This window comes from Solanum pennellii, chromosome 9, assembly GCF_001406875.1.
Source record: "Solanum pennellii chromosome 9, SPENNV200".
NCBI classification, from domain to species: Eukaryota; Viridiplantae; Streptophyta; class Magnoliopsida; order Solanales; family Solanaceae; genus Solanum; species Solanum pennellii.
This window is the reverse complement of record NC_028645.1, coordinates 67,148,036-67,164,818: the sequence shown is the minus strand read 5'-3', so window position 1 is coordinate 67,164,818 and position 16,783 is coordinate 67,148,036. Positions and strand designations below refer to the sequence as shown.

At 32.2% G+C, this 16,783-nt stretch overlaps 1 pseudogene; it reads left to right on the top strand.

Annotated features, from left to right (window-relative positions):
• Window positions 1-7,255, top strand: part of LOC107030310 — a 10,657-nt pseudogene extending 3,402 nt beyond the window's left edge.
• The last annotated feature ends 9,528 nt before the right edge of the window (window positions 7,256-16,783 follow it).

The following is a 16,783-nucleotide window of genomic DNA, read 5'->3' as shown; positions in this document are numbered from 1 at the left end:
CACCTCCGTCCTGACGGTCAGAGACTCGTTTCCCGTACCAATTTCTCAAGAGTTGAAGTGTTTTGCAACGGAAGCTTACGACGGCTCGTCGTGGATGTGACGGCACGTCCTGCAGGTCCGTCACAGATTACAGAGAGTCGATTTTCAGTACCCAATTTCAGAATTTCTAAGTATGCTGAAACGAGACATCTGTGACGGGCCGTCGTGCCTATGACGGTCCGTCGTGGTGTCCGTAATCTTAGCCAGTTTTTTTCCAGAAATAAATCTGCTGCTCAAAACGACTAACCAGGTCGTTACAGTTCGAAAACATTCTGGATAAGTGAGAAACATTACTAGGAACATACATATCTTAGCATAAAGAGTTATAGAAAAGTCTGTCCAATCTTTTCCTAATAGAGTTATGGGGTATGTATTGTTGCACCAAGATTTAGAACCTCAGAACCCTGCATCTTGAAGACCACACTTATTAGGGCATTCAATGAAATCAAAAGTTTCTTCCATTCTATGAATCCTTCGTCCAAATTTCTCATCACTGGATATCACAAATTTAAAGTCGTATGTTGCTCCCCAAGGGTCTTGGATAATATTTGCTATAACTCTCAGTTCTGCGCATCAGTTTTTCGTTAGCTCTGTGCATTTTTCATAGATAACTGAAAGCAAAAAATATGGTCTACATTATAAATAACTTTGATAAAAACATATTGCTCCCAATCATGAATGGCCTTATCATCAATTTCATTCAACTAAAGGATCCAGATTTTGTTAGAATTGTTTTTGTAGGCCTGATGAAAACCAAACTTCCTTCTAAATTTATCCATTTTATCACAAGATACCATATATTCTTGTAGGAAGAGGAGAGGAAAATGAAATTGTTGTTTAAAAAGGAGTAATCTTTGTAAGGAATAGTTGGACCCTATTCCCCTAATATCCATGGTACGAAGCTAAACATTGGAAACATTAGTTGTAAGGGTTATTAGATTTTCAATATTGGTTGTGGAATCTTTGATGGTAATGTTAGAGGTTCCTCCCTGATTGGAGGGATTCCTTTGAGGTAGGTTGAACTTGGTTGTTGTGTCCAAAGAATCCATAGGGGGTATTCAATTGATGAATATCTTTTTCATGATCCTTGGTAGCCTCACTGTACGATTTAGAGGAGGTGAGATCCTCTTGAAAACATTCCATGAACATATCACAGTCTCCACCTTTAACAGTGAGGGACTTGGTGAGGAAATTTAAATGTTGAGATTTTGTAACAATGTCTCTTGAGATTATCATTCTTTGACAAAGTGACAATAAATCTCAACGTGCTCAGTCCTCTCATGAAATATTGGAATTGATGCGAGATGGTGTGCTATATTATCACACAGAAGTTCCGGCCGATCAATTTCTTCAATTTTTAGTTCTCTCAACAACTGTTTCATCAAAACTAACTCACAAGTTTCTAAAACTATTGCTTGATATTCTACTTCTGTAGTAGATCGAGCACCCACACTTTGTTTCTTACTCTTCCACGAAACAAAATTACCTTGACCAAAACACAATATTCAGATGTAATACGTCCATTGGATGGTGATATTGCCCATTTAACATCTGCATATCCAATGATATGCTTGAAACATTGATCCTCAAAGAGTGGTCCTTTACTCGAAGCTGACTTTATATAACTCAGAATACAAACAACTGCATCCCAATGACTTATGGGGGAAGTCATAAACTATATGTAAGCCCTAGTCTTATAAACTTTACCCCTACAAGGCAGAAAGATAGTTTTTAATAGACCCTCAGCTCAAGTAAAACATTACAAAGCTGTTTGAATTAAAAATGATATTTAGATGGTATGCTAATGTTACATACTACAACTTCTTGGAACAAAGCGAGTTCAATGATAACTTCTAGAAGCATCCTTATTCTAGTATAAATAGGGGTGGCCATAGTCATAACCAAAGAAAACAAAGAACAACCTAATAAAATAGTATTCTTCCATAAAAAAGTTCTCTTTATAGATTCCCCTTCTTTAGTTGAATCTTTCAAATCTTAGTATATATTTTTCGGCTACCAGAAGGTTTCATAACTACACTTTTCTTCTGCTATTCTCTACACAATATCAGATCCATAACCATACGTTGGTTTTTGGGTGTTATTTCAAGATCGGGTTAGAGGTAGATTCAACTGGTTTGTCTATATGGGTTTTAGCAGCCGTGATAATGTACTTTGGTTGATTTGTTAAACAAGTCCAATTACAAGGTATGGAATACTTGCATAGAATCATACCTTGTTGGAGAGGATTTGTGGGATGTTGTTAATGGTAATGAGACAAGTCCTCCTGCTAACGGACCGAAATAATTGAAGTAGCATATACAAGAAGTGGAAGCAGGTTAATGCAAAGGCGGAGTTCATTTTGAAGAGGACAATCTCATCTGGTTAATTTGATCACATTATTAAGTGTAAATAAGCTCATGAAATATGGAGGACCCTCTATCATTTGTTCAACTAGAAGAATGAATCTTGGCTAAAGATATTAGAGAATGAATCGGCTAACACCACTAAAGGTATCCTTTCCATCTCCGAGTATTTTTTGAGATTTATAACTTATGTTTTAAGATATCTCTGTTCAGTCCGAAAAAGGATATTTTTGAAGCACAATGAGAACAATATTTAGACGTGGGTTAAAACCAGAATATATTCAATTTTTTAATGTCAATTCACTGATGGTCTCAACAGCTATCCTTGGAAAAAATTGAAAATTTGTTGTTGCCACAAGAATTACTAGCCAAGTAGTTGTCTAGTGTATTTGTCAAAGGAGAAGAAACTTCTCTTGTAGACAACAAGAGGAATTTTAAATGAAGAGATATGTCTCACTCTAGATCCTCAAGTGATTCAAGCTCGCTTGGAAAGAAGAAAGAGTCTTCTAACTATTATGGTAAGGCATCGGAAAGGGCATCCAATACCTCTTTTATGGGCTCTTTTCCTTGTATCTAACCTATCCGAGTTAGCCTCCGAAGATAACAAAGAGGTGGATCATCTTTTCTTAAAATAGGTCATCCGGCTATCCCGATCTTTTATCTGTTCATTTAGTCAGGCATCTGAATCAGATGTTATCGTTGTGGCGAAGTAGGGCTCATAAAGAAAAAGTTCCAAGCCAAGTAAAGAAATATCGCACAAAAAGTTGCCGAAGAAGGAGAAGAGTGCGTAAAAGGTATAGTAGCTGAGGCTTGAGCAATAGATACCATGATTTCCATCAATCTTGAAAGATATTGGATCAAGGATACAGAATATAATATATCCGATCACTTGGAAAGCAAGAAACTGATGTTGACATTAAGCATGAAATTTTGAGGATATTCCAAGTGGTTATATAGTATCCTCTATAGAAGAAATAGAAAAAAAGATCCCGAAAAGGCAATATCTGAAATTGCATGTACTAGTAGAGACATATAAAAATAAAACATTGATGGAGATGTATTGGAAGCAGAAGTATTTGCTCAATCATCTGCAATATTAAGGAGAATTAACGGAAAAGGGCCTAAAATACCCTCAAAGTATTGAAAATGGTACAAAATTACCCTCCATCCACCTATTGGCTCCAAAATACCCTTTCCATCCACTTATTGGGTCCAAAATACCCTTGTCATCGACCTTTTGGTTCAAAATTGACCACTTAATTAACGGTTTTATATTTAAACTATTTAAATATTTTTTAAAATACGCGGTGTCAACTATTTGTTATAATTTAACTTATTAGTATAATTTATATATCAATCCATTACCCACCCGTTACTAATTAAATTCCTCTTAATAAACCCGTCACATTATTAATGCAAGCTACTGCCAATTGAGTGTTTTTAAAAATTATAGAAGTAAATTATCATACATTCAAGTGGCTAAATTAAAATCACCGATAAACTTAAAAGTCTGACTATGTTCAACTTAATTATTCTTACGTTTCAATTATGTGATGTTACTTCATAGGTAAATTTTTTTCAAAATAATATATTAAAGGTTTTAAAACAAATCATAAATATTTATAAAATTATATTTAAAAAAAAGTGCATGAATTAATTCGGGATGTATTACTTATTTACCTTTAATCATAAATTTTTAATTCAATTTTGAAGAAAGTGTCCTCCTAAATAAGCGGCTCAACCTAAATTTAATTGGGGTTTTGATTCAGACTCGAATAATTTTGGATGTCATTTTCAATTATCTATAATTTATTCGTGTTTTAGTAGTGTTTATGACGATTTTGATATTATAATTGGATCATTAATTGAGTGATGTTTAGTTAGTAATGAGTGGTAGTGGGTTGGTTTATAACTTATATTAATAAATTAAAATTATAATCAATAGTTGAACGCCAAGTATTTTAAAAAATATTTAAAGATTATAATTTTAAAACAATTAAAAAAGTGGTCAATTTTGAACCCAAAGGTGGATGACAAGGGTATTTTGGAGCCAATAGGTGGATGAAAAGGGCATTTTGGAGACACTAGGTGGATGGAGGATAATTTTGTACCATTTTCAATACTTCAAGGGTATTTTAGGCCCTTTTCTGGACAATTAATGTCTTGGAGGATTTTTTTTAAAGCAGATGGAGAAAGTAGAGATTAATAGAGGAAGAAGATGATATTGAAGTCTTCAAGACAAATGATATGAATTTTGAAATCTTTGATGTTGTCAAAAAATTTACCGAGGAGATGATAAAAGAATATGGCAGTGTATCCGATGTCGATGTTGAGACATCACGAAAAATGGATAGTGTTTTTCTGGATAATGTAGTTGTCGAGAAGCAAAGAGAAAGGGGGAGTTCATGAAATCAGCAAGGAGATAATTTACATGGATCTTTCGATATGGGAAAATCTTTATAATTTAAATCAACACGAGGAGTCTAGAAGAAACTGCCAGATTTTCACCAAGATGTGCCTCAAAGCTTCGTTTGAGCTCCTCCATGACAATGTCGGGTAGTTTCCAAAGAAAATCATATTAATGGGGAGTGTGAAAAACAAATATGATTTTTTGGAGGTATAAATAATCCTAAATATTTAGTAGAACTTTCTACAGTTATATAGAGTAGTACCTTAAGTACTTGATGTATCTAGGAATTGTGTAGATGTTCTAGAGAAGTAGATATTTATAGTGAATTATAGAAAAATATAGATTATTGATAGATAGTTAGAAGATAAGAACATCTTGACTTTTATTATAGATCAATCTAGAATAACTTCTAGAAGAATTCCTACTCTAGTATAAATAAGGGTGGCCATAGTCATTTGTAATTAACCCAAGCAAACCAAGAAGGCAAGAAGAACCTAATAAAATAGTATTCTTCCATAAACAAGTTCTCCTCTCTACCTTCCCATTCTTTAGTTCTTAAGAAAACATTTTGCATTCAATGGGGTCAATTTTTTTTTTTTAGAAAATATTTTGTTTATTATTTTTAATTTGATTCAGATTCTATTTTCTTTATTGGTTTTAAGTTTCTAGTTTTGAAAACATTCTTTAAATTTTGTTGTTTATTACAAAGTTCTTCAAAAGTATTTTTTTAAGTATCTTAGTAATATTTTTACAACAAAGGTAGCTTTGAAGTTTAGGTGTTTATGTCAGGCATGCTGCATTATACACAAACATTCTACTAATCAACTTCGATGTTTCCTTGGGAGGATAGTATTTTGTAGCTCATGCCGAAAGGTCTAACATTTATCTTCATTTGATGAATAACTTCTTTTGATCAAACATTATCTATCTTGTTTCCTAGAGAATATGCCCAACTTCTTGCTTTTCTTCTTTAGCTATTTTTTTCTCCAATATTTTATACCCAAAATTGTTTGCTTTCTACTGTGGACTTCTGAAGTTTCCTTACTTTTATGGTTTCATTCTTTTATTGGAATCAACATCGTTAGAGATTTCAAGCAAAATATCTACCAAGGAGGAGGTTTGGGAGAGTCGTGCATATGTTGTATATAATGGGAGTGGTTCTAGAAAACAGTGAAATTGGGATTGAACTTTATCCTTTTTCTGAGTCTTACTATGGCGAAGGATTACCATATGCTCCTGTAAATTTTCCAAATGCTGGTGATAAGTGGGGTTGGCGGGCAGGGAAAAGAGTTTCAAGGTCAGGCACCTTTAGAGATAGATATTTGTATCTTCCAAAGAATTTTAAGGCTTTAAAAGGTGGATAGAAAAATGATTTTCGAAGTAAGATTTCATTTGAAAAGTATCTCCAGTCTGATTATTTTGACATGGATATAAACCAAATTTTTGACTCATTTAGTTTTATTATTCTTCCGAAGAAGTCGCAAGCTCAAATGGTTAGCTTTTTTGTGTACAGCATGTAGATATTTATTCTCTTGTTTGAGTCAATTATAAACAACACATGACATTTCTTTTTATAGACCTTATGCTAAATATATTTTCTTTTTAATCAAATATTGATTTTGACTCAAATATGATAGAAAGGACTACATCAAAATCGCAGTCTTATGTGTCTAACGTTCCTATAAGAGCCATTACTTGTAAGGCTGGTAATGAAATTTGTAGCAGTTTATCAAAAAAAAATCGTTTTTCGGCCATGGTTTGTGATATTTGTTGCAATGAACCTTATTTTTTCCGAGGTTGTTGATGTATCCTTTGATGCAAAACGATAGGTTCGGACTATGATGGGTACAATTATGTTCGATGTGAAGCAACAATAGATGGATACATATGTGGATATGTTTCCCATCTAGACTGTTCTCTACGAGCTTATACGGCTGGGAAAGTTGGAGGAAGCATCAATTTGGATGCACAGTATTTATGTCGATACTGTGATTCAAGGATGGATTTGGTTCCACGTGCTTTGAAGCTTATAAACACCTGCACATCTATTTCTTCTCGTGCTGACATTGAAAAGATTTTGAATGTTTGCATTTGTATTTTCCTTGGCTCACAAAAAAGGAGTGGAAAAGAGTTGTTGCATCATATTGAATCAATCAATGCCAAGGTATAACTAATTGATGAATTGTACCTTTTTTTTTCCTTATGATGCTATATGTTTTCCTTTTGAGGTTTACAGTTACCAGAATGACTAATTTGATAATAATATCAGCTTACGAAAGGAGTTTCCATTCAAGATGCATTCAAAAAGGAAGGTTGTGTGGATAGCACTGGTAACTTCTCTCCCCTCTCATCATATTGTTTGTGTTAATCAGTTACTTTGACTCGAATATTTGTATCTGAGCAAGACATTTCAGTATGTGCAAATGTTGTTCTCTTTCTATAATTTTTGTTTAATTCAGCACATAAATATACACATATGTTGATTTTTTGAAGTTAACTACCCTACAGTTTAGACGATTAGATTAAAAAAACTTATAATCTACGGTGTAAAGATATAAAAGACACAATTGATACAAATATTGTTTTACTTTTTCGAATCACCAATGTCATCCTAATCGAGTCCCCTTATTTTCCTTACAGCTTAAATGTTTCCAATTAGATAAAATAGCCTATTTTGAACTCTTTGACAGGAAAGATTACAGTTCACTTGTTGGAAACATTCTCTACTCGTACAATTTTCTAATCTATCGTTTTATTTTATTTTCACTAATTAGATCTATTAAATTCAATGATTTTACAAGATGAAATAGAGAAGCTAGGTTAAGCGTGTGATAGCTTGTTTCCATCATTGTAAAAGTCATTCTTCCTTCAATCTTATAGGGTGTGCTTTCCTTCTAGTAGGTTTCTCGCTCGTCTTAATTTCATTTTTATGCGATTCAATCTCCTTGATTCTAGTACATTCGTTCATCAATCTTCCTTCATTCCGGTAGTGTGTGACTTCCATCCATGTTTAGATATGTATTCTTTTCACGGATATTGGATGTATCGCTTTTTTTCTTGCACAGATCATTTAGTATTAGTGTCATTAGTACAACATATAGTTAATAGAGCTAACAATATGTGTTTTATCATTCTGCCTTAATCTATACTACTAAGATTTACTGGAGCGTATCATGGGCTTATATAACAAGTTATTGTTGTTATTGTGCTTGTGATTCTTCTTAGTAGACCTTGAACAGAAACCTTATGCCTATTTAAACTGATCAATAGTGAGAAATAACTTTGTTCTAGGCATAACTCTTCCTCTTGAATTAGGTTTCTTATGCCGTTAGTTTACTCGCGCCATTTATTATATAAATTTGCGGCACTAATGCCGGAGTTGGACTTTTTTGTATGCATGTGGAAGCATTCCTTTGTTAATTAATAAGTAGATTAAATCCATTCACTCAGTTGGCTTACCAACTAAGAACTTGTAGGTTGTTCTCACCGCTACTTCTTAATATTTTTAATGCATATTCTAGTTAGGGTGCTCCTCGCGGTGGCTGATCACTTCTAGTTTAAAGATCTTTTCGAGTGGTGGTGAGATCATGTTTTTGAATTACATTACTTGATATGATATATCAAGTCCTTATTTCTTTTCAAAGACTTATGATGTGTTTCATACTCTACAGTTGTATTAGATGATCTTTATAATTATGCTACCTGGTTTTTTGATATTCTTTGTTGTTCTTTTCTTTCATTTGTCGCCTGACCACCCTTTTGGAGTCTCGTATATATGTGTATTATGCTGGCTTAAATATTATTTTTTTGGGGGGGGGGATGGCTATTTTGGAGTATCTGCCATCAAAACCTCGACTTGTGGATCATGAAGCAATGTGCGTAAAATGATAGGGGATATATTTAGAGAGACTCGAACACTATTTATCTCCAATATCACCATTCATTATTCCTTGAGAAGAGCTAATGTTGTATTGTTTCTTTAAAGTAGAACAAATACGAAAACTCCATTAAACTGTAGTTTTTTTTAATTCTCATACCTAACTATATCTCACTGTTATTAGGAAGTAAATAGAGTTTATAAAATACGAAATATTAAATGCTGAATAACCGTACGTAGAGGTGTTCATGGGTCGGTTATTAATTTAAAAGATAACACAGAATTAATCGATTTTGACATTACTAAAACCAAACCAAATTCATATCCATCACCCTTCGTGTTCACAGTTCCACGAAGGCAATTATCACCCAACTCGAAAAGGACTACCTCAGAAAAAGTTGCCTACTTGTGGTAGAGTGAATACTACCTAATGCGGAGCCTTCGAGGCTCTCCCACAATAATAGCTAGCTTTTGCAGTGTGGAAGAATTAATATTTAGAGTCCCCATAATTTCTTTAAGAAATTTATTGTTGGTCTTAGGAAATGGATAACTTTTGAGTGGAGTTAGGTGCAAATGTTCATTGATTTCTTTGTATATTAAAATGTAACATGGAAGAAGAATGTATCGATTTCTGCTTATAAATAGTTTATCTAAAGTTGGCAAATGGTTTAAACATGACTCTTAGAGCAATATAGTACGGGTGGAAGGATACTCAAAATATAAATTTTGAGAGAAATAATAGAATGTATACCTAAGATTCAAATGTATGATAAAACATATTTTGAACCACATTTTCCGCTACACTTGTGTCTTCCCTTACGTCATAAGGGGATTTATCAATTTACATACAACTAGGAAGATTATATTTGCCTTAATAACACACTATAATTTTTTAATGAAAGGGGTCAAATTAACAATATTGGAAATGCCTAATTCCACCACTTAATAATAGTGCTAACTACTACTAACAACCTATTTTAAATGGAATTGTCTTATGAAAATATTACGTAATAGGTTTAATAAAATATATAGGCTAAGTTGATTATTTTCTTCTAAAATTAGGGTGGAAGTAAATTAATTAATAGTGCTAACTACTAACTGTAACGACCCATTTAATCGTTTTGAGTACTAGAGATTTTTATTCTTATAAAATACTTGTCTATACACTCTAAATGAGTATTTTGGACTATTCATAACTACATTTATGAATTTAATGTGGGTAGTTTTTATAATTTATTTAGTTAGGTGGTCAAGGAAAATAAATGTAAACTTAATAGTGGGTTACTTTCATACTTTTTATAATTTGTCTTATATAATAATTAGGGAGTGAATATTCTATAGAAAAAATAAGGGTTTGAGAAAAGAGAGCAGCTACATCAAAATCAATCGTGGGTCTTTCTACTGGTACATTTCCTTGTAAATTACAATCTAATTTTGAAACAAATATTGTACTACTATAGCGTCGAATGGATGGAATGGATGTTTTTTTAGCTAGTTCTTGGTCGTTATAATTAAATTAGGAAGGGAAATTTTGCACTATTGACATTGAAATTTGGAATTTGGTACTTTCGAAGTACGTTCTTTGACAATTTGAGAGGGAAATGTTAGGCCATTATTGGCTAACAACAGATAAGGTTTGAGGTCATTGGTTAGGTTAGCATGACTTACTATATAGATATATGTTTTTGCCTAGAGAATTATTACAAATTGTTTAAATTTTGTTTCTTAAAAGCTTAAGGATATAGTATGATTCTCTGTTGTGAAGATTGATTATTTTGGGAACAAATTGTGAGTAGATAATAATTTCATAACGATTATTAATTGAGGGTTATCGGAAATTATTAATTACTATGCAGAGTAGAGAGTCAATCTTGCTTATGCAATTTTACTTACGGGTGGTTAATGAGTTCTTAGTTATTGTCGATGTAATAGATTTTTGTTATGGTTCTAGGTTTTGATAGAATTTTTTATGTATTAGTATAGGTAATTAAATTTTAGGTGTATTAATGTATTATAAAAAAATAATTAGATTAAGTTATTGAGTACCTATGCACTTGCTACTTGAGAAATACTAAACTTGATATATTAGTTGGTAAAATTTTTAGGAATTTGGTTATAGTAATATGAGTATCTACGGATTGATTTGCTCATATATTATGCATAGTTGATACAGTGGAAACATTCTAAATCATTGAGAAAAGGAAATGCACGGGGAACTAGTTCGCTTGACTTCAGCTCTTTGGTGCAAGTTGGTGATGGTTTATTTTATTTGATAGATAGACTCTTAATAGATCTTGATAAACTTTGAGTGATATCAGCAAACCAATCTGTAGACACTCATATTACTATAACCAAATTCCTAAAATATTATACCAACTAATGTATCAAGTTTACATATCTAGAGTTACTCAATAACTTAATCTAATTATGTTTATATAATACATTTATACACCTAAAATTTAATTACCTATACTAATATATAAAAATTCTATTAAACCATAGCACCTTAACAAAAGTCTATTACATCGAAACTAACTAAGAACTCATTAACTTCAATCCACCGGCAGGTGAAACTGCAGAAGCAAGATCAACTCTCTACTCTACATATTAATTAATAATTTCCCATAACCCTCAATTAATCATTGTTATGAAATTATTATCTACTCACAATTTTGTTCTGAATAATCAATCTTCACTATAGAGAATCATACTATGTCCTTAAACTTTTAAGAAACAAAATTTAAATAATTTCTAATTATTCTCTAGCCAAAAACATATATCTATATAATATGTCATGCTAACCTAACCAATAACCTCAAACCTTATCCGTCGTTAGCCAATAATGGCCTAACATTTTCCCTCTCAAATTTTCAACGAACGTAGTGGAAAATTTCCAAATTCCAAATTTAAATTTCCACATTGCAAAATTTCCCTTCCTAATATAACTATAACGACCAAGAACCAACTAAAAATTTACATCCATTCCATATATTAGACACTATAGTAGTACAATATTCTTTCAAAAATTAGAATGTAATTTACAAAGAAATGTACCAACAAAACGACCCACGATTGATTTGGAGGTTGCCGCTCTCTTTTCTCAAACCCTTATGTTTTCTACAGAATATTTACTCCCAAATTATTATGTAAGACAAATTATAAAAGTGTGAAAGTAACCCATTATTAAGTCTACATTTATTTTCTTAACCACCAACTAAAAAAAGTTATAAAAACTACCCCAATAAATTCAAAAATGTACTTATGAATAGTCCAAAATACGTATTTTATAAGAATAAAAAGCTCTGTACTCAAAACGACTAAATGGGTCTTTACATTTAGTAGTTAGCAACTATTATTGAATTTAATTCCACCCTAATTTTATAAGAAAACAATAAACTAAGCCTATATATTTAATTAAACTTATTCATTTAGAATAGGTTGGTAGCAATAGTTAGCACTATTATTACGTGGTGGAATTAGGTATTTACAATGTTGATTATTTAATCCCACTCATCAGAAAATTATAGTGTGTTATTAAGGCAAACATAATCTTCTAGTTATATATAAATTGATAAATCCCCTTTTGACTTCAGGGAAGATACAAGTGTAGAGGCAAATGGGGTTCAAAATATGTTGTATCATATATTTGAATCTTAGTATGCATTCTAGTATTTATCTCAAAATTTATATTATGAATCTCGTTCGGCCCGTACTATAATTTCCCTATCAGTCCTGTTGAAACCATTTGCTAACTCTAGATCAACTATTTATAAATAGCAATCAATACATTCTGCTTCCATGTTACATTTTAATATACAAAGAACATAATGAACATTTCCACCTAACTCCACTCAAAAGTTATCCATTTCCTAAGACCAGCAATAACTTTCTTATACAAATTTCGGGGACTCTAAATATTCATTCTTCCACACTGCAAAATCTAGCTATTAATGTGGGAGAGCCTCGAAGACTCCATAGTAGGTAGTATTCACTCTACCACAAGTAGGGAATTTTTTCTGAGGTAGCCCTTTTCGAGTTGGGTGGTCACTGCCTTCGTGGAACTGTGAACACGAAGGTTGATAAACATAAATTTGGTTTGGTTTTACTAATTTTAAAATAGATTAATTTGGAGTTATTTTGTTTTTTATTAATAACCGACCCATGAACACATCTACGTGCAGTTATTCAACATTTAATATTTCGAATTTTATTGATGTTATTTGCATCATAATGAAATTGAGATATAGTTAGATATGATAACTAAAAAAGACGTGTAGTTTAATGGAATTTTCGTATTTGTTCTACTTTAAATAAACAATACAAGATTTGCTCTTCTCAACGAATAATGGAAGGTGGTATTGGAGATAGGAGTGTTCGAGTCACTTTAAATATGTCCTTTGTCATATAGACACACATTGTTTCATTATCAACAAGTCGAGGTTATGATGGTAGACACTCCAACGGCCCCCCCCCCCAATCAGAAAAAATGTGTAAGCCGAAAATAATACACAGATATACGAGACTCTAAAAAAGGTAGTCATGCAACACACGAAAGAAAAGAACAACAAAGAATATCCAAAAAACCAGGTAGCATAGGTATAAAGATCATCGAATACAACTTAAGAGTATGAAACAAATCATAAGTCTCTGATAAAAAATAAGGACTGAAAATGTCACATGCAACTAATGGTAATCAAAAAACATGATCTCACTACCACTTTGAAAAGATCTTCAAAACTAGAAATGATCAGCCACCACGAGGAGTACCCTAACTAGAATCTGCATTAAAAATGATTCAGAAGTAGCGGTGAGAACAACCTACAAGTTCTTAGTTGGTAAGACAACTGAGTAAAAGAAATTAATCTACTTATTAATTAACTAAGGAATTCATCCACATGCATACAAAAAAGTCCAACTCCAACATTAGTGCCGCAAATTTATAATGAACGGCGCGAGTAAAGTAAATGTATAAGGAACCTAATTCAAGAAGAAGAGTTTTTCCTTAAACATAGTCATTTCTCACAATTGATCAGTTTAAATTGGCATATGGTTCACTTCTAGCATAGTAAGAAGAATAACAAGCACAATAAGAAAAATATCTTGATATAGAAGCCCTATTAATACGCTCCAGTAAATCTTAGTAGTATAGCTTAAGGCATAATGATATAACACATATTGTTAGCTCTATTAACTATATGTTGTAATAATTACACTACATTAAATGATCTGTGCAAGAAAAAAAGAGATACATCAAAAATCTGTGAAAAGAAAGCATATCTAATCATAGATGGAAGTCACACACTACAAGAATGAAGGAAGATTTATAAATGAATGTACGCACACCTTATCAGAATCAAGGAAGAATGACTTTTCCAATGATGGAAAAAAAATATAACACGCATATCCTAGCTTCGCTATTTAACCTTGTAAAAACATTGAATTTAATCGATCTAACTAAAAGAAAAAAACAGGATAGATTAGAAAATTATAGGAGTAAAGGATGTTACCAACAAGTGAACAGTAATCTTTCATGTCAAGGAGTTCAAAATAGGCTATTTATCTAATTGCAAACATTTAAGCTCTAAGGAAAACAAAGGGACTTGATTAGGTTGACATTGGTGATTCGAACAAGTAAAACAATATTTGTATCAATTGTTTTCTCTCTTTACACCTTATAAAATAAGTTTCTTTAATCTAATCATCTAAATGGTAGTGTAGTTAACTTGAAAAAACCAACAAATTTATATATTTATGTTTTGAAATAGACAACAATTATTGAAAGAGAAAAACCTTTGCATATACTGAAATGTCTTGCTGAGGTACAAATATTCAAGTCAAAGTAACTGATCAACACAAACAAGATAATGAGAGGGGAGAGAAGTTACCATTGCTATCCACACAACCTTCCTTTTCGAATGCATCTTGAATGCAAACTCCTTTCCTAAGAAGATATTATTATCAAATTAGTCATTCTACTAACTGTAAGCCTTAAAAGGAAAACAGATAGCATCATATGGAAAAAAACTCCAATTCATCAATTAGCTATACCTTTGCCTTGATTGATACAATATCATGCAACAACTCTTTTCCACTTCTTTTTTAAGAGGCACACAAAATACAAATGCCAACATTCAAAATCATTTCAATGTCAGCACGAGAAGAAACAGATGTGCAAGTATTCATATGCTTTAGAGCATGTCGAACCAAATCCATCCTTCAATCACAGTATCGACATAAAATATTATGCATTCAAATTGATGCTTCCTCTAACTTTCCCAGCCATGTAAGATCGTAGAACACAGTCTAGATGGGAAATAGGTCCACATATATATTCATCTATTGTTGCTTCACATTGAACATAATTGTACCCATCATAGTCGCCAAAAATAGGTCCAGTGCAACAAATATCATAAAACATGGCTGGAAAAGGATTTTCTTTTGATAAACTTCTACAAATTTCGTTACCAGCCTTACAAGTATTGGCTCTTATAGGAAAATCAGGCAGTAAAGACTGCAATTCTGTCCCTTAAGATGTAGTCCTCTCTATCATATCTCAGTCAAAATCAATATTCGATTAAAAGAAACAAATTACGCATCAGGTCAATAAAAAGATGTGTTAATTTTTTTTAATTGACGCAAACAACCGAATAAATATCTACATGTTATATACCAAAAAGCTAGCCTTTTAAGCTTGGCGACTTCTTCGAAGGAATCATCCAACTACATGCGGAAAAAATTGGTTTATTCATGTCAGGATACTCAGAATGGAGATACTCTTCAACCGAAATCTTACTGTGAAAACCATTTTTCTATCCGCCTTTTGGAGCCTTAAAATGCTTTGGAAGATACAAGTATCTATGTCTTAAGATGCCTGAACTTGAAACTCTTTTCTCTTCCAGCCAACCCCACTTCTCAGCATAATTTGGAAAATCTACAAGAGCATGTGGTAAGCCATCGTCAAAGTCATACTCAGAAAGAGGATAAAGTTCAAGCCCAATTTCACTTATTCTACTAGTACTCCCATTATATGCAACATGTGCACGAATCTCCCCATCCTCCTCCTAGGAAGACATTTAGCTGGAAATCTCTAACTCTGTTGATTCCAATAGAAGAATGAAACCATAAAAATTAGGAAAAGTCAGAAGTCCATAGTAGAAAGCAAAAAATTTTGGCTATAAGATATTAGGGAAAAAAATTGCTTAAGGAGAAAAGCAAAAAGTTGGGCATATTCTCCTGGAAAACAAGATAGCTGATGTTTGATCCGAAAAAGTTATGCTTCAGAAGAAGATTCAGGCTAGACCTTTCGGCATTAGCTACAAAAACACTTTACTCCCAAGGAGACATGAAAGTTGATCAGTATTTGTGTATAATGCAGCATGCCTGACATAAACACCTAAACATCAAAGCCATCTTAGGTGTGAAAATATTACTAAGATACTTAAAAAAAAAACAGAAAAAGGCCTAAAATACCCTTAAAGTATTGGAAATGGTACAAAATTACCCTCCATCCACCTATTGGCTCCAAAATACCCTTCTCACCCACCTATTGGGTCCAAAATACCCTTGTCATTCACCTTTTGGTTCAAAATTGACCACTTATTTAACGGTTTTATATTTAAACTATTTAAATATTTTTTAAAATACGTGGCGCTCAACTATTTGTTATAATTTAACTTATTAGTATAATTTATAAATCAATCCACTACCCACCCATTAATAATTAAATCCCTCTAAATTAATAAACATGTCACATTATTAATGCAAGTTATTGCCAATTGAGTGTTTTTAAAAATTATAGAAGTAAATTATCATACATTCCAGTGGTTAAATAAGATTCACCGATAAAAAGTCTGACTATGTTCAGTTAATTATTCTTACGTCTCAATTATGTGATGTTACTTCATAGGTAACTTTTTTTCAAAATAATATATTAAAGGTTTTAAAATAAATCATAAATATTTATAAAATTATATTTAAAAAAAGTGCATGAATCAATTCGGGATGTATATACTTCTTTACCTTTAATCATAAATTTCTAATTCAATTTTGAAAGAAAGTGTCCTCCTAAATAAGCGGCTCAACCTAAATTTAATT